The sequence below is a fragment of the Centropristis striata genome, chromosome 20 (genome assembly GCF_030273125.1).
Source record: "Centropristis striata isolate RG_2023a ecotype Rhode Island chromosome 20, C.striata_1.0, whole genome shotgun sequence".
In the NCBI taxonomy this organism is placed as follows: domain Eukaryota; kingdom Metazoa; phylum Chordata; class Actinopteri; order Perciformes; family Serranidae; genus Centropristis; species Centropristis striata.
In genome coordinates, this window is record NC_081536.1 from 21,671,568 (window position 1) to 21,691,973 (window position 20,406).

The 20,406-nt window shown below is 39.2% G+C and overlaps 1 long non-coding RNA gene across 1 annotated transcript in view; it reads left to right on the top strand.

Annotated features, from left to right (window-relative positions):
• LOC131993655 (uncharacterized) overlaps positions 1–19,925 on the top strand; it is a 38,992-nt gene extending 19,067 nt beyond the window's left edge. Inside the window, exon 4 of the long non-coding RNA XR_009396338.1 lies at positions 19,505–19,925. This is a non-coding gene — a long non-coding RNA (uncharacterized LOC131993655). The remainder of the gene's footprint in view (positions 1–19,504) is intronic.
• Positions 19,926–20,406: the final 481 nt, after the last annotated feature.

The following is a 20,406-nucleotide window of genomic DNA, read 5'->3' on the forward strand; positions in this document are numbered from 1 at the left end:
ATTCTGACTTTGGTGTGTTAATGAACTTTAAAGTGGAAGTGAAGTGTGCAATAATTGTCACTTGTGTCGCTCAAATATACACTAAAAAACACCCTGCCTAATTTTTTTTCAAATCAAAATAGATAAAACCACAGAAATTACCTATTTAAGTCTTTGGAAACAACATGGTAGCTAAATATCCGACAATTGTTATGCAATTGGTTAAAATAAATGCAATTGGTACACAACGTACATAACATGTTACATAGAACTTGTGGTGCCAGCTTGGCGACTTTTCGCTACATTTAACAACTCTTGAGACCTTATTAGTGGCAAGCAAAGACTACTAGCAACAAATTCAGTGACTTATCCAGACCATCAGGGAAAAAACATGAAATATTTATTTATTTGTCACAGTCCAAGGCTCTTCTGGCAACAGCATAAGATCTATTCCTTTCCTCTTGCACCATGCACGAGGCTGACATAATAAGTCATCAATATGCAAATGAGCGTAAGACGTCACTTTCATAGGAAAAGAATCCTATTAAAAATGCAGTTTCATTGTATAGGAACATCATTTTAAGGAGCAGGTTATGGCTTTTTTTTTGTATTTTTTGCATAGAAATGTTGTCTACTGCAGCTTTACTGTAACTATGATCCTCATAACAAAAAAGATGAAAACCGCAAGCAGAGAGAGTGAAAGTGATCGAGTGCACAGGAAAATTGACCCCCCAAAAAGCTGCCATTGTCGATGATGGATTCCTCCCTAATCGAAACAGTTTGCCCAGTCGCCCAGCTGGGCTTCATGTGCTTTTGATTACTCTCCGCCATTTAGTTCCACAAAATTACATGCTGCCTAATGGCCTTTTAATGGTTATAGGTTTCTCTGCTCTTTAATGAGCCTGCACCAGTTGGTTGCTAATGCCCTATGGAAATTTGGCAAGCGTCCAGTGTGGTTAAGTATATTTCCCTCCAGTTTACAACTTTGTTGTGTGAAATCACAAACAAGGAGGCTGGGTGTGAGATGTGGAAATGTGGCTCTTGCTTCTCCTGTTGGCTTGTTTTGTTTTACTGTGGAGGCGATCCACACAGCTCCATAATTGTGCTATTAGGCTTTTGATTGTTAGCACTCTCATGCTCCCTGTGATTTTTCTGAGGTGATAATGTGGCAACTATTCCGTCTTTACACACACACACACACACACACACACACACACACACATACACACACATGTGCAGCAAACAGACTCACTGCAGTGGTAAACAAGTCACACTAAGACACACAGGATTGCGAAATATCTGTTACGGCTCAACATAACCGGTTCTCAGGTGTCTGTGTGGGTCAAGAGGTCAAGGTGAGAGAGTTCACCCCTTGAGCTGACCTTAATCATCACTGCAGCCATTACTGATGTGTTTGTTTGATTTTTATCTCTGCAGCACGGCTGTTTTTGTGCCCCGGTGTGTGCGTGTGTGTGTTTGTATCTTAATGGGGACGTTAGCAGCTGCTTTTTGATGAGTGCCTGTTTACTGGACCTAATTAAGCAGAAAACGGCCACATATCTCCCCTGCTAAAGTAGGACCCCAAACAGATGGCCTGAGGACCCGAGAGGCTGTCTGACACCTTGCCCGCCCTGGATGGCCACTCAGCAGCCAGTCAAAGAAAAAAAAGAAAAAAGCAGGCCAATCCACAGTGTCCCTGTCAACACCATCCCATCTTAAACAAGGTCATTATCATTGCAAAAGTTCCCATCTGATAAAAAAAGTGGGTAACCACATCGGTAGAAAGAATGACAGATGGATGAATATATTTAATATTTCATTTCAACGTATTGCTGTAAACACATCACTCTGATATGATTAACACTTGTCAGGTCTTTGTGGTAGAACATATTGTGCATATTTCCACTGAAAAGTTATAAGGCTGAACGTCTGTTTTTTGTCTTGCACCATTCGCTCACCTCTCGGGGTTATTCCCTCTGTAAGCCTTTCTTCAGAATTTGACAGGTCTTGGGCAAAAACAAACTGCCCGATCGCCTCGAGGAGGAACTCTGGGATACGTCGTCTGCTTTGTTATTCTTCATATTGCTTTATCTGTCTGGAGCCTGACAGAGGCTTACCTGAGGGGACGTGCAGGACTTCTGCCGACACTAAACGGATCACGGAAGCAACTCGCTACACGCCTCGCTGATGAAGACATCACCACATAGCTATGCAAAGGGAAAGATGAATCTCCAGACCGCAGGCACCGTCATGTTTTAAAGAGTTGTTTTAACTATTACAACAGTGCGCTGAAGAGGCACTCATGGACTGGAGTTAACTCTGTTGACTACACAGCAACCAATATTTTTATTCCTACAGCCACTACTACCACTATTATACCACAACCTCTGCTGTAGCTACACTCATAATGTACTCCACTTCCTCTAGTATGACACCTGGAAGAAATGCATTTATGCTTTGTATATGTAGGTGCAGGACAGGAGCAGTTTAATTTGGCATAAATATGTTTTCTATCAATCTATAGATTCATAACTTCAGTTTGTGGTCCAGGAATTAATCATCACTTACTTATTTGGACTTTCCCTGTTTCACTGATCTTCTCAGGGCCCTTTGGCGACTGAACATGTGTGTGTGTGTGTGTGTGTGTGTGTGTGTGTGTTTGTGTGTAAGAAAGAGGTGTAACAGTACTCTAGAGGGCAGCAAGAGACCATGCAGGATGAATGGCAGCTCCAGGACCTTTCCAATGTGGTGTCCAAGGGGGGTGTGGTTGGGCTGGATGTTGTATGAAAATGATAACCTATTTTGGTGAGCGTGCACGTGGCACACACTTATTTTAATGGACCTTTTTTGTACCAGCTTTTATGTATCCATGCAAAGTTGTATTGGACTTGTCAAATACCTGTGCTTGCAGTGAGGCTAATGATCTGGGGTAGCCAGTCATGTTAATGATGGTCATGTCTGTCTGTGATGAAGCATTTGTTAGAATTTATTTATGTAGAAAAAAAATGTAATTATTTAAATTTGTGTGATAGAAAAGAGGCCTAATCCCAAGACATGTGAGGCTATCTTGAGACAACAGTGGATTGATAAAAAAGGTCAAATGATTGAGAATGACAGAAGTTGAGATAAATTACAGAAAACACTATTAGTACACTATAGTTTTTGATTAACAGCTTTAACAGAATAAAAAAAAGACCCGTTACTGTCAGCAAAGCATAGGATAACAGCAGTTTATATAGCATGTGTCAGATCAGTCCATAGATCAGATGTGATAAATAGGCAAACATTCCATGTTAGTCCATGAAAATCACCTTCATACAGTTTTACAGCATGTTGATAATAAGAGCTGAACTCTATTACAGGATTGTCCCCTGTCATCACAGTCCCAGAGTAGACTGAAGAGGGGTAGAAACCCGACTCTGCTGTTTGTGAGTCCAGGGACGAACAAGCAGGATTAGTTTCGGAATGATAAGGCCGCCGAACATTGTGAACCAGCGCAAACACTCTTTGAGTCTGTATCCCCTGCCGACAACATGCTATGTTTTAACATAATGTTCCAACACTGTGTGTATGCCATATATCACTGTATCAAAGAGGCATGATATCTGTCAGACACATGGTCAGTTAAGGGTGCGTATGAAGCTGATGGCACATGACCATATGCTTGTTTTAATGGAAAATGGGCCGTTGGAAGCTGACAGTGCCACTGGACAGCTATTGTTTTGAATATTTAAAGAAATCATATATTGAACATGTGTAACATCTGTTTAATTACTCTTCATAGTCCGTCAAGTGACATTTCTGATTGCAAATATAAAGTCGCAGACGGCATGCCATAAAGCGGTTCTGAATGTGAGCAATTAAACAAAACGGTCCCTGCCCTCTTCATTACCCTGCAGCACAGTGCACGGCCATACTTCAAGTATACATCTGACCTTTCCCTTGTTGCACCAGCCCTCTCACAAGTGCAAAGACGCCAACATAACTGACTATATTTGGGATAAAAATAGGTCAATGCCACATGTCGAGACAACAGCCCGAGTTTGGCAAACGCCGTCGCCATAAACAGAGTGATCAGTGTGTAAATGTCACCAGTCTTGGGAGCTGCACGGGGCTTTTAATTTGTTAGATTTTTATTACATATCAGAGAGACAAGATGCCTGTTATGTGCTGCCAAATCCACTCGACATGCCCAAACGGCCCTTGACCTTTAATACCCAATTTTACAGCATGGAAAACCTAGCCATACAGCACATACACAGGCAGTATACGGTGTCACATAACTTAGTGTATAATAAATGTATTCTCTGTCAAAGGCCAATCAGGGGACCTGTTAAACATGTCAATTTAAGATGCAGGGATTTTAACAGAGCCAAGGAAAAAAACGTTTGATGCGACTGTCTGTACTATAAACATATCTTTAATGTTTATCAAAAAATTGTAAGTAACATTAGTAGTTTAATTTAAGAGTCCACCAATGAATACACTCACAATACAGCTCTGGCAGTGTGAGATAGCGGTACGATGAGGATATTAAATGTCTTTTTTCTTCCTCTCTGCAATGCACAACCACATATTTACACACTGACATACAGTATGTGGTTAAAACAAATGGAAAGGGGTGCATTAGTGATTTGGAATTGGACATATTCCCTGCTGAGAATCTATTACAGCCGCACACAGTCAAATGCACGCACAATCTTCATTTCATTTTACAAGCACAAATTGAGCAGAGTCAAGCAGAACAATGAAATTATGTCATATATTTATTCACACACATGCACGTTAGGCATATGAATAAAAAGCAAATAAGACAGATCTAATTTCAAGAACATCAGTGCACAGCAGTAAATTTCTTGGATACACTTTAGATTACGTCGGGAGTCTCTTATTAAATAATAGATCTTAGCAGCCCCAAACTCTGATTGTACATCTTTTTTCTATTTGATTTAATAAGTTGCCTGGCTAAATTTAGATTCCTTGAAATCAAATCTTGCTAACCTTGTTACATACTTGTAGATGAGCCGAGGTACAGCTTTCATCTTATGACCATCAAGGCAAATCTTAAAGCTAATATTAGTTTACTTGTGTTGATGTCTTCCTTTTGGCTATAGAACTACAAATCAAGCTGTTTGTTTCATGGCTCAAAATAATCTTAATTTAGCACTTAAATGCGTATAATTATGCAGATGTTTATTCATCATGACAAATCAATCACCAATCTAAATGCCATCAAGTACTTTCACGCTCACAAACATTATTTTTGAGCTCCATCATAAGTATTTTAGAGCCTTAATAAATTAGTCTGTCAGCATAGTCTTGCATCATTCTTCAAGACTTAACTTGACTTGTTTTAACCAAACATTACAAACTTGAATCAGCGTGTGTTAATAAACACATAATACTCTTGAAAAGTGTCACAAATGCGTGCTATCTGAAAGCGGACACGTGGAGTGTTGAAAACGACACCTTGTGTTTTAAGAGCATGTCCTTATTTAGAAAGATGCTTTCCATGGTGGCTTTATGGGCTGAATGCTGTCTGTCTGAATCACCCCTTTTAGTTAGAAGGGCCATTAACAGCTAATGCTATCCAGTGCTAAACTGTGCGGGAGGTAATGAAACCTTGGAGTCACGACACTTATCTCCCTCTGCAGTTACAGCTCCAACATGGCTGCCAGCCCGGCATCATATAGCCTGGGAGAAAATCAAGACAGTGTGAAATATCAGCGTCTCAGTCTCTGCTCACAGATAGCAGCGGGTTTAAACACCACCATCTTGTAGTGGAAAGCGGTCTAGTTGTGGTCTGGGCCGGTATGCCTGGCACAGCCTCCCATCATGCCACAGAGTGTAGCAGGTATACTTATACCCATTTGTCTTCCAGCACATGGAGCTGTAAAGGCGACATAGTGACAGCTAGTCTGTCTCTCTGCAGGTTTAGCGATATAGCCTCACCTTAAAAGTGGATGGAAGAAGTGATGAGTCATGGAGTATTAATAATAATCAAACTTTACAGAGCACATATCTAAAACAGGAAAGGAGAATAAGTATCTGTGTGCCAAATCTTAGACTGACCATGCCTGGTGCTGTTACGGAGGTCCAGACCAGCCTGGACCTGCTAAAACTGGTCGCCACTTTTTTGATGACCTGAAGTGGGGTAGTAAATTATAGTAGTAGACAAGACAAGCATATTTATGGTAATTAGTTGCTCAGTTGGTCAGTTGATTGGTCGGTCCAGTAAAATTTCACACTTTCAGTGCATAGGAAGCTGAAATTTGGCATGGAAGTCAAGTGTGTGCGTGTGAGTAGGTGTGTTTTATTTCAGGCTGTCCTGATGAACAGTTTATATAATTTCCTACGAAAAAGTAATGCACTGGAATTGGAACTTATCCCATGAAATTTTGTCAACTGACGAAACCAGGTAATGTGGGCCAATTACCGGGTGAGGTGGAGGTGGAGGTGGAGGGCCTGACCAAACCCCAGTTTTTCAACTAGGAGGCCGGTGTTTGTATCCTTTTTTTTGTTGATATATTGTCTGCAAGTAGTGGACTTAAAGCCTAACCCTGTTCTTTTCTCCTATCCTTAGGAAAGCTAAGTTGATGTGCCTAAACCTAACCAATTTACAACAGTAACATGTTCAAAAAACAGCAGTTGTGTCGTACAATAGCTGTTGACACATGTCAATGTGCTGCGGTGTCTGCATCATGTTGAAATCAGCACTGGCCACATGTCATATTTTGTAGGTTTTTTTATGATCCGTGATGCAAAACTTTTAATAAGAAATCATACCCGTTTATGAGAGTATGTTTGTTTGTTTTGTTTCACGTACCATGGCCAAAATGATGAACCTCTTGTTATTGACACTTGTTGGAGGCATCAATGGAGTTCCTTTGTCATTGGTGAAAGTTTGCCTATAATTAAGACATTCCTCCTTTTATAACTCAAGCCAAGTGTTTGTGAGGTTGTGTATGTGGTGGTTACAGCCAATTTCAAATTTGCGCTTGGTTACAAATTTATTTTGTTTTGTTCTAAACTCTACATTTTTGATATTTAGCGTTATTTTTTTAATGAGGAGTTGAACAAAAACACACTTGGACATAAATGTGTACACTGAGAAGCAGCTGTGGTGAGGAAGGACAGACTATTGCTGAGAATCATTAGTAAAAATCCATAATGTTATGATTCATCAACACAATTTGACAGATTAAAACTCTGTAACATTAAAAGCAGTTTCATTTCAGCGTAGCCCTGCTGGCTCAGCACTTTGACCGGTCAGAAGAGGTGTTAAAGAGGCAAGGCAGATCTGTGCTGGCGTGAGTTACATGAGCTCTGGTACTTAGTGTGGCTGAGGATTTGGATGTAAGTAGGAGCAGAGTGATCCAGGGCATGGGTGATGACTCAAGGCGGATTTGTGACACAGAACATAGTTTATGTACATCCTCCAGGCGTTAGTTCAGGACTTCAGCTACTTTCAAACCTTATAAGCTAAAGACACTATATTTGCTTTAATCAGTGTGTTGTTTCAACATAGTTTAAATGAAACCAGCACACTAAATATTCCTTCAAGACTTTTTGTGAGATGCCAAAGTTAACACTCAGCAAAAACATTACAAGAGGTAAAGCTTGTTAAAATCATGCTCTATCTAGATATTTCTGAAAAGTAGTTTGTATTGTCTCTGTATGATAGAATATTTTATTAATTAGAACTTAGTAGGAAGTAGGATATGCAGTATGAAGAATGAAAAGGTCCACACAGGACTTTCAAACCAGGAGACACGTATATGTGTCCACACTTAAACTAATTGTACTGTTGTTATTTTAGTTACATACTGAAAAAAGGAAACTGTTGGATTTACTTATTCCAATAATGGAAAGTGGTTGCACACATATATTTTGCTTTGGCATCACCTTAAACAATTGAGTTAAATTAACGCAAATTATTCATGTTCATTCAACCTGTGTATTTTGTGTTGATCCAAAGTGATGATGTTTTAATAAAGTAATTTGACTTCTTTGAACATTTTCAATCTTTATAATTTCTTCACTTTACTTCAACACTATTCAATCATTTTCAATCCAATACTATTAAGTCACTTAAATACTTCAAGTTAACTTCATATTAAAAGTTAGTATTATTTTCTAGTGTCAATTACACAATTTTACAATGGAGGCCACAAGTAACCTTTCAAAATAAAATGTCTATGTATGGAAGTTAAATTGTTAAATTGCATATATGCAATTTAACTTCCATGCATAGCTTTGTTCTGTTCTACATAACCTACATAACTAGCATTACGACCTCACATCTGGCAGAAGTTATTTCAAGCTTAAATGTGTTTTACTAAGTCTTACCATTTAGTTTTCTTTCCTGAACTTAAACTTGAAGTAGTTTTGTTGTCAAAACCCATCCGAACTGTGATGTCTGATAATGTTAATGATGAGTTTAACATGTATTAAGCGTTCCTGTGGGTCGTATTAGTGGATAGGAACAAACAACCTATGCAGTCATATGGTATGGGGCACTTGCTGACATTTTGCCATGATGACGCACACAGACGCACACACACACACACACACACACACACACACACACAAACACAGACAGTCGCACAAGGTGAAAACAATATCATCCACGCTGATCCATGATGAGCTTACAGCACATCCGTTTGCCAAATCAGCTGTCACTTCTGCAGAAGCTCCTTCAACAGTTTCATCACTATGTTCTGTACTTTGGCACGAGGCAGCAGCAAGACAGGTGGCAGGAAGTTATTTCAATAATTAGTAATAATATCATCAGCTCCCAACCTCGCCACACACACACACACACACACACACACACACACACTTCTTTCATGGCAACACACGCTGATCACTACTCGCGGGGTGTCAGTGTATCCCAGCATGCAGTTTGGATGTCTAAAATAGGCCCCTGCACAGCTGGGGCTGCAGGCAGGGAGAGGGAAGTAGATTACCAGCTAGTTCCTGTTTGCAAACACTCCTACTGAAGCTTGTGTGGTTGTCATGCCTCATGTGGCGTCTTCCTGCACTGATTCATGCAGAACCAAGTTCCCCTGGCAGCGATCAAGGACGGACGTCGGCTCACTGATCAAGGGCAGGAGTTGGCCTTCACTGTGTTGCTTGACAATGTTGCACCTGTCTAATAGTTATGAATGGACCGTCCGTTTGATCTGCATGTGCTATTGTTATAAGTTACTGAAACTCCAGAGTAGCTCTTTGTGCGTAATTAATTTGCTTGTCATCGAATGAGTAATGTTAGACTGGCTTTTGTGTCCCACTGGGAGGCAGTGCACACTGTAGTTTAACTAAGGAGATATTATAATGGGTCAATACTCACCTGTATTTATAACTTTTTAAACACGATATAAATCCTGTTACTTCTGAACTAAGATGTAAGCCTCAGACTATGCTTTGAAAATTGAATGATGCATTATTAAAAGAAAGAAATAATAATTAAGAACATCTTTTGTTTAAATGTGCTGCCTTTTTTCATTCTAAAAGAAAAAGAAGTGTTGTAATATTTTCTCATTTGCTTTTGAGAATTCCAGTACTCCCACTCTGCTTCTTGAAACCAGCGTTTAATCACTGGCTTTAATCCTGTATCGCTCTATTGATTTAACCCAGAGAGTGGAGGGGAAAAAAAGTTTTTTGACACTCTACATTTTCCACTTCAGATGTGGTATAATTTAGCGAATGCCTTCAACAAAAGGAGACATTTTGTTTGAGTTAAAGAAATTACAATGGAACAATTAAAATAAATCTTGAGTTGAACTTCCATTAACCTCGGCTTGGTTTGGGTTTCAGCTCTCCGGGCCCTGAGGACGGAGGCCCTTCATTTGATTTATATCATCCTCCTCTTTGCCTGAACTAGAAGAAGGGGAAAATTACATAGTTTCACTAAAAAATACGACAGATTAAATCCCCTCCCCCTTTTCTGATGGAGGAAAATATTTCCTCCCTGCTTCAAAACTCCCATTAGTTTGTGCTGTAAATCTCCCAACAACAGATTAGATCAGCAGCGACGGGAGGGATACTTGTTTTGGTTACTTTGGCTCTTTCACTTGACAAAAATGTAGCAGCCCAAAGTCTACAGCTCTCGATTCCAACTTAAGACGCTGAATTCTCCTTTTCATCACAGTTAAAAGATCCTGAAACTACTTTTATGCATGGATGACACAACTTGATTTGTTGAAAAATGGGATACTTTACTATATTTTAAAGCTACAAAAAAATTTGATCTCATAAATTTGCAGTACGTATGTAGAAGATATGAGAGTGCTTTAAGTGTCAGCTGAAAGAATTCATGCATTTCATGTAAATAAATGCCAGTTTATTATTCTAATAGGCTGCAACATATAAGAAAGTCTCCTTCCCTCTAACAGATGTGCTGTAAATTTTCTGCTTAAGGAAAATGTTGATGAAAGAAAAAAAAATCACTGCTCCAGATAAATCAAAACTCAACTCAAAAAAATCACTGCAAGACACTGAAAACACAATTTTTTAATATAATCACAGCCTATAGTTTACTTCATGGATCACATGGCAGAATTTAAAAGTAACTAGAACAGCACTAGGAGAGCACGGACCTCCCCCAAGGCCATGCCCTATCTCAAAATATTAATGAAAGTAAAACATAGTTGGTGCATCCACCCAGTGATTCAGATCTGCTTTAAAGTTTACATTTTTTTACTTGGCCCATGCTACAACCTTCCACTGATTAAAAAAAAATGGGCACGCGATTTTTGTCTATAATGCTGCTGACAAACAAGCCAAAAAGAAAACATAACCTCCTTGGCGGAGGTAATAAATTTCTTTAAACAAGCAACAGTTCAAACAGTTACTTCCTGCTGTCATATAGAGCCATCAGAGTACAAATTTGCTTAGTTTAAATTAAAGTAAAAATAATAAAAACCCAATGGCTTTTCACCTTCCGGTGATCACTTAGAGAAACTCAAAACAAATGTCACTCTGGATAAGACTGCCAGCTCCATGTCTAAAGGGCAAATGTAAAATGTAGTTCATCCACCTTTTTATATGTCTATATCAGTTCTTAAATCAACTGTGTTTATGTTTCGAAGGCCACACTGATGTGGTCAGAGGCGAAGCTGGCTCCTGTGATTGCTGTGTACTGATGTAAACTCTGCTCTGTTGGTTCATGTTTCAGCCCCGCAGGCCAAAGTGGCAGGTCTGTGTTGAAACATATAAACACTCACATGCAGACACACAACATCTTCAAACACAGAAGGGAATGCACAGACCAAAATCACACACACAAATGACCTAAATGGACACACATTGACCACGAGGGGGAAAAAAGGAGGTGTGGGTCACGTCATCAGGGTTGGTCTCTAATTTAGGAAGGCTGAGTTCATGATACATACATGATTGTGTTTACTGGTTTGTTGGTGCATTACCAGGCAAGAACAACTTTGGGGAAACAACTGTGCTGATGGCTTTATGTAGCAATGGCTGTGTGTTTCTCCTTTCCACAATGTAGCTCTTGATAGTGTCTTCTGACTCACTGCAATGTGGGGAAGGAAATGAAATGCTCATTAATATACATTTTTTTGTATAACAGTAATAGATGGAATTTTTTGTGTAAAAATTAATTTAAAAAATAAGCCACATTTTGCAGCGGAGACAGTTTTCAACAACAAATTGAAATGTTAAGGTATTTTCAGATTAAAAGAATAAAATAAGTAAAATAATGTAACTTAGACGGGCAGCTGGAGAGTGCAGACACCTATCTCCCAATGCTAACCAAAGTAAAATTTAAAAGAATAATAGTGTATCTGCCCTGTGATACAGATCCGCTCCAGAAATATGTGGTTTTATTAATATGTGGTTTTATTTTATTATTTTCAGGCATTGAAAACATTTCCTCTTTGGTGAATGTGTAAAAATGATATGTTTTCCAACATTCATAATAATATGTTCAACCTCAGCATAGTTTTAAAAACCAAACACTTGAAGTCATTAACATAAAAGAAGCCTTTAAAATGCTGTTTCACAATGCCTTTACATATTCATATAACAGTTTTTTATGTTTAATTTTGAGCATTTAGCATCAACCAAGCACAGTTTCAATGCTGTTTCGGTCTATATTCTACCACAACTTTGATGCGTCAGTGTTAATTTCTGCAGCTAAAGCTTGACACTTGGTTCAACTTTCAGCATAAATTCCTAACGTTAATCCCCTGTATCTGATAATTGTGTGGATCCAGTTCTTTTGTTTACTCTGGAAACTGTTGCCTAAACCAACCGGCCAGACAATTCATCATTAATAATTCCTGCAGCTTCAGCCTGGAAACCGGCACAGCTCTTCTTACCTCGTGTTGTCATGTAGAACTTTGCATACATTTTTCTTGCCAAAACGGTGTTTGGCGGTATCTGCGTGAGGGTGAGGCACAGGTGCAGTTGAAGAGTACAGTGTGATGTCGTAACCCACAGGCAGCAGAATAAAGTTGTGTTTCAACACAACATATTTTTTCCAAGATGCAAATTAAGCAATAAATCAATGTTTCCTGCGGCACCCTTATCAGCCACCTGTCTTTCTGCCTCACTGACAAACACAAACACACACCACTGTTACAGTACGAGCGATTACAGCACCTGTAGTAATGCTGATGTTACTGTAACTTCTGCTAGAGTTACAAAAGCTGCTCATGTTAATACCAAGACTATCAATCTCATATGAATTAGATTGACATGCAGCATGTGTAATTTGCAGCTTTAAACCCGTGGTTAACATTGTGTCACCGTTTGGTTAGTTTTAGGCAACAAACAAACTACTTGATTACCTTTACAAAAACAGCATGATCTGGGTCAAAATAAGTATGTTTATTTGTTACATAACTTAGGTAGTTAAGTAGATGGCATATACATATGGAATACAATTGAGAGTATGTTCAAATAACTCACCATTGACTTTGGTTACACAAACAGCAGTCTCCTCTCGAGGCTGAATCACCTGACTTCCTCCTTTGCTCCCATTATACCTACTATGGCCACTAGAGGTCGCCCCCTAACTACAAATGTAAACATATGTCGTTATAAGCTGTGAGTACAAACAAAGACAGTCTGTGACTCTTTTTTTTAATCAACTGCTAATCCTAATCCTAATTAGGATTCCATCTGACACTGGCCGTGTTTCCAATTTTGAAAAGTTGCATAAATGAAAATACGAATTAGGGACGTTTCCATCGACAGGTTTAGAGTGAATAAAGTTACATAAACATACTTTTGTCAGAAGATGGCAGTGTAATGTATTGCTGTGAACTAATCCATCATCTGAAACAACAAACAAACATACATCTGTAGCTTTGTGTCCTGTCTCAGACCAGCAGCCAGCATTGGTACAAAATTGCAGCATAAAAGCTGTTGGTTTTTACCAGACAGGAAGGTTGTAACACACATTTTTAATTTGCATCATGGGAAGTGTAGGATCCAACATTTAAGGGCCCGAATGTAACTTTCCACTTCACTGCTTTGATTTTAAACGTTCAATTAAGTCTTTATGTTTTGTGTAAGAAACATATTTAAACATAATTCTGTGGCAGCCGCATTCACTAGAATCAATTTTGTTAGCAAAATACTTATATGCAAACCTACTTTGTGGCAGACATGGATGCCTACTACTTTCCCTGCTACTGCTTCGACAATTAACTGCTAAAGCTCTCTGACGACAGCCACCAAATCTATGTCTTTAGTGACAGCTCAGACTGATATCCAAACTTACCATTATTGCTGCTGTTGCTGCTACTGAACTACTTGTGTTACTGCTGCTGCTCAGAGTTGAGTGTGGTGTCTGTGCAGCAGTTTGATTCTTGACTTGTCATGTGAGAAGGAAAACATGCAGACATGATTTGGGTGCATGGTCTGCTCTGGGCTACTGGAACATGGCTCACGTAGGCTACAACATACCTGTCATACACTAATGTGTGGGTATGAAGACAACTGTTGGGGAAACATGTATGGACTTCAGTGTGTCACAAATAGAGCAAATTCAAGTCGTCTAATACAGTGAGAGGATACAAAATAATTCAGCATGACCTGGTTTTGAGGTTAGCAATGTTCTTTGATGTCAGTATTTGTAATTTGAAAAGGTGTTCGTGATGTCTTAATGTAATATTTCACCAACGTGTAATGGGCTCAGCTTTTGTAACAAAATGTTCATGGTTTGAGTTTGAATAAGTATGTTATGTAACCTAAGTCTCGTAGCTAAGTATGTTATGTATGTTAACCATGTTACATCAAGTTAAATTAAATGCCCATAGAAAGTTAACTTGTGTGAATTTGTTAATTCCAACAAGATCTCTAACCTAAACGACAGAATAGGCCGTTTGTCAGTACCCCCCATAACAACTCATGTGAGCGTTTTGCAGCTCACAGTACAGTGGCATTATACATACACATACGGTTCGCGGTTGTAAAAAAGACTGTAGTTTCAGCGAATTTAGGCCAAAAAACACTAATCAAAGTTTAGGGTAAAAAATGTTCTGGTTAGATGTTATAAAAGACAGTTTAAACAGTAAATAAATGTATGTAAATGCCGGAAGTGAAGTAGTTACAGGTGTGACGTGACTAAAGTAAGATATGTTAAAAATGTGACTCTCAAAATGTGATTGACTGAAATTACATAAAAATTGTTTACTTTTGTTTTCACACGGGACACAAACCCCGTTCTCCTGGGTGAAAGTCTGCCGCTTGTTCATTCCTCCCACCCTCCCCAAGTGTGACAAGGGGAGACCAATCTGCAAATTCAAATATGTGAAAGTTGATATGAGCAGCGGCCTCCTGGGTCTAAGTACCATGTTTGCTTGATCCATCCACAGCTTGTCTTTACGCAAGCTTTATCACATTTTATACAACTTCACCTGACTTTCTTTTTTGCTCCCATCACTATTACTACCAACAATAAACATAAACATGGGTCATAATAAGCTGCTTGCACAAACAAGCAAGCAAATGCTGCCTGTTCTATCGTATCACCATTTCTCTCTGCATATTTCAGTGAGCACCCTAAAATAATCCACCCAACAGATGTGTTCTCACTCAGCTAAGAAAAAAAAATCAGAGGTTCATTTAAAATGATGCATTTTTGCATATCAGTGCATTTAGTTGATTTACAACCAGCGCTTTACTTTGCCTCTGATGATTTTGGAGGGAAACAAGTGGTCAGAGGGCAATGTGAAATTTAGTGGCTTCTACTTGGGTGCTCTAGCACTTATCCCTCATTTATCACAGATAGCCCGGGCGCTGCAGTCACAGAAACTGTCTCCACTCGCATTTAGCAACACAATTTACCTTTGCCACTTTGCATGCAGAGTCTATTTGTCACTTTAATCTGGGTACTGTGCGTTTATCTTCCCTCAGTCAGTTTAATGCACATGGCGGTCGGCTGAGGCAGTCTGTCAACTCATGGCTGCATTAAGGCTCTAACGAGAATTAGAGGCACATTCTTCACTAAGATACATGAGCACACGAGAACATTTGCATGCACAAACACACATATTGACCATTTCACACATTACTTGTGTGCACTCACAGACAAACAAACATATACATAAACACTGACACGCCCGTGAGGGATACATTAATAACTGTTATCTAATGCAACCGTGGTGCAGAAGGGCCACACACTCACCGTTTCCTTCATCTTCAAGCAAAATGACCTCATATACATAATTATTAGTTTCTTTCCCTGCATTAATAACTGTGATGAATTACTGTATATCCATTACAGGGACACCAGAGAGACTTTTTATGAATACTTAATAAAAACATTGATGTACACAAGAGCATCTGGCCAAGTGAATACAAGGGCAACTGGAGTTATAGACGGAGAAGATGCAGATTTTGATGGTGACCAATATTATTATTTTTTAAAAGATAGCTAATACTAATTGCTTGTGCACATTTTAGGCCCTAGACATGATTAATATTTACTTTATTATACATTTTTGTTGACCATCTTCAAATGATGTAAGTTTTAGAATTTTTAAAAAACAGTTTAGGAAGCCAATTATCAATTAAAAGACTCTTGGAGCCTGCTTGAGTTCAGTAATCCATCACAGTTGAGACCAAGTCATACTTATCCATACAGAACATTATTGATTGGCTTTGAAAGGCTCCACAGCATTATCATAAATATAAAAACCTTTAACAAAAAAAATAAAATTGCCCTTGACAACTGTTTTTTTTTTATAACAAACTATAACTCTGGATGTCATTGTGTCGTCTCTTTCCATGATTCAAGTTGACAATGTAGAAGATATCGATCTTGTGCTGTGTTGTGGATGATGTACAGTATGTATTTGCTTTGGGCTTCTGTCTGTATAGCCTCTCGGTCATACTAATCTTTTTTAATCTTGAATCTTGCATGGTTTGCAAATGGAAAGCGAACATGTCGTTTAGAAAATGGTCTATAGTAAAACTGGCAAAACACTTCTTTCTTCCTATCTGTTTGCAGACTTTATCACCTATAGCTTTTGAAATAATTCCACAAACACGTTCTTGTATTTCACATCTGCAAATTTTGATCTCAAAAACCAGCCGGGCCTGTGCTGATAGCAGCTGCCTGCCGTGAAGGTTGTGAACGCTCTGAATCCAGGTCAGGCTGCTCCACTGATTATGCTGTCTCCCTCTCTTTGATTTCCTGTCTGGGACAGGGAGTCAGTGATGATTTCCACTGGCCTCAGTCATATAAATCAACCCGGACGCCCAGACACTGGGACTAGCACTAGACAGCCTCTGTCCGGACAGCGCCAGGAGTGGTTACAGCTCAGAGAAATCATGCGACTTGGGGTTAAAGCATGATGCTGTAAATTTTGGAAATCTCTTCACCTTGGTTGAAAGTCAGAAGGGAGTTAACAGCAAGGAAGACAGACAGACTAGACAGTTCTAATCAGGGAGAGGCTTCACACTATTTCACTGTTGTTTAGCAAACAGAGGCAAAAAAAACAACAACGTCAGATCCTGAATTTTACACGAAAACATTAAAGGGTAGCAGTGTCCCTTTAAGAGTTGTTAGATTTGTTCGTGCTAGCCTTGATCGAGGGCCTTTTTGGGCAGGTGCAGCAAGTGGGCCAGGGCTGGAACAGCTGCGATGGGATCAAGGGAGGGGGAGAGATAAAGAGAGATAGATGAGAGAAGAGGAGAGAGAGAGGGGTTTCTTCTGAGCTGCTGCCATGTCATGTACATCTCCCATAAATCTCTGTCCCAGAGAGGGAGAGCGGCTAGCGTTTGCATTTCATTTGCTGGCCGTCTCTCCGTTCTGCCTTTCCTCCCCCTGCTCTCCCCCAGTGCTGTTTATTTTCAGCCCTCAACATACTCCGAAGGCCTGTGAAGTAATTATTTCATAAAGTTACACCTCTGCTGTCACAGATGACCACAGTTGGCCCGCACTTGAAAGCCTGAGCCAGTGATTAACGTTTAAAGGCAGGCGGCCAGGGAGAATAGCACGGCTACCTCAATTTGTAGAAGTACCTTCAGCATGACTAGTCGACGGAGGCGGAGGGGGCTGAGGGCGTCAGATGCAGGAACATTTTACCCTCTCCTACCAATGCCAATAATTAATTATTATTAGGAGAAGCTCTGGCTTTATGGCAATGATATTTACTAGTTTCATTCATCTAAGGTTGAATTGTTTTGGCTTTTCTATGCACATCTCAACATATTGAAGTAATTTCAAACAGTGAAGCTGTTTTTCATTCTGGACTGGTACACATTTTAAGACCCAAGAGGTTGTAGAAGTACAGTGCTGTTCTTAGTATTGTTATGTTCTGCCAACACACCTGGTGAATTATTGGACTGGGTTATTTATTGGATACAATTTGGGGGAAAAAACTCACACAATCGTACGACAGAAATGTGTACAAAAACTTTTTTCTTCTGCTCTGTAAACCGTAGGGTATGTTAGGTTTGTCTACTGACACTGACCACCAGTGGCTACCAGGTATACATAATGTATAGTTTTTCTCTCCATGGTGCAGCCTTCATGCCTACAGCAAACAGGTATATCACTGCATCATGTCATCTTTCTTTCATTGAATAATAATGGTAAAAGTTCATGAACAACAGGGGTGTCGAAACTTTTTGACATGTCAGGCTAAAGGCTACTCATGTTACATTGGTAGTATAGTACATAACACATACTGTAGTTAAAAGGTAGACAGGTCCATGCAAATGGTTTTGCAGGAATCCACTGTGTTCAAAGGAAAACAACCAATCAGAGCTGGGAGGAGTCTGTAACACAGTGTCAATCAAAGCCAGCTAGCTGTCCACCAATAATCATATATCTCTGATTCTGTTTCTGTTTCTTGATGTTTTGTCTGTCACATGTTCTACTGTCAGGATATAGTGAGATTTGCAGCAATGTGACAAAAAGTTCTTTTCAAAAAAGCTTTAGAACAACATACCTGTCATATGCTAATGTTTTTAATCTGTGTAATTCTGTAATGGTAACATCCAATCACAACACTAATCAGTTTAAATGAAACATATGGCTTCTGAATCATCTACAAACTATCAAATATTTTAGCAAGACCTCCTCACAAAATGACTTATTATGTTGAGTCTTGAGCAATATTTATTCTTGTGAATACAATGTACACTGAAAAAAGAAAATAGTTGAACCAACTTAATTGAATTGTTTCATTTGGTAACACCTAAATGAATTAAGTTCTTTCAAATTAATTTAAAATCAATTGTGTTAATCTAACTTATTAAATTAATTTGAAAGAACTTAGTTCATTTAGGTGTTACCAAATGAAACAATTCAATTAAGTTGGTTCTTTTTTCAGTGTAGAACATTATATTGTAAAATCACTTTAATAATCATTTAACAATGTTATAAATCTAAGCATTTATATGTGTGAGTGTTTCCCTGTCTTCTTCTTTTTAGACCCCTGTGGCACAGTGATTTTTCAGTTTGGTTAAGAGTGTCGACTTCTCCTGATGTAAAGTTGTGCTGATTTACACACTTGCAGATAAAAGCCTGTCAGAGTCATCCATCTTAAATCACATGCCTGTACAGAACAGCTGCATGTGTGTGGGAGTGGGAGTGGGAGAGAGAGAGAGAGAGAGAGAGACAGAGAGAGAGAGATAGAGAGAGAGACGCTGTGGGTGTGTGTTTCAGATGTAAAACCATATACATAAGAGCCCTGTGAAAATACATACATGCACACAAATATACTGTAGGTGCTATAAATTGTAGACTCTCACACACAAACACACACATGCAGTGTGCACACAAAGATCCCTCAGTGCTGCTCGTCAGGGTATGTTCACCCAGATCATAAAAGTGCAGAGACACAAGGGCGTAGTCAGGCCCATCATGATTTTCAGAAGTTATAAATAGAGGAAAAGCTAATAAACATTTATGGAGCGGCCGTAAATCGCCCGCAGTGTAAACGCTTGACAATAAGTTCTGTTATCCCCACAATGTCATTTGAGTGCCCTTTACTAGTGTGGCCATTACTCATCCGGCCCCCTCTGTGATTTCAACCAGTGTTCCCATTGGCCATGGCTCCAGGGTCCACCAATCAGGTGACCCGATGGGGCCGGGTGTAACGCTCGCCAGACCCCGACTGTCGTCTCGATGACATCATGATGCCTGGCCGTTAATTCAACTCTGTGAAGTGTGAAACGAAGGTGAAGGAGAATGTTATTGTGTCTTATAATATTGGTGTTATGGCCGGGATGGTTTGTGTGTTTGTAGAACAGGATTATTGTTGTCACAGCTGTAGATTAGTTGCTCTGCTTGGATGTGATGCAGGACATTTGCATATGACCGCTCCATCAACAGTATACATTGTACACAACTAGAAATGTGGTGTGAATATCAGCTCTTTTATTAAAAGACATGCCACACATTTTTCTCCTTTAATATGAAGTTTTATATATTTATATATATCTTTTTATATACGTTTTTAATTAGCGGCTTCCTCTGACCATGAAGACAGGTGTTTATGTCCCGTGTGAAACCAAAAGTTTTGTAACTTAATTTGCATTTCACCTCACTTCTGGCATTAATGTGCATTTATTTTGACTTTTTTAACTGTCTCTCGTAGTGCCTAACCATAGACTTTTACATACATATTGGAGCTTGTTGATCTCCTGTCACTGGTAAGGGCGCCAATTCTGGAAACACTCCTGTGGATTGGCTTGTTGATTCAGTGATGTAAACTCTCATGCATATGTAGTTTTTTTTAAAGAATCTTTAAAGGTGCAGTATGTGATGCTTGAGAAAGATAGTTGATTGCTGAGTCTCATTCCCAGATCATCCAATACCAAAGCTAGCAATCTTTCTCATGAATCATATACCTTCAAGGTTTAATTTAACAAAGATGTTGTACAGGAGAAGCTCGTCAAATCATATAACAAATACATATCCTTCACTTTAAGTTGAAC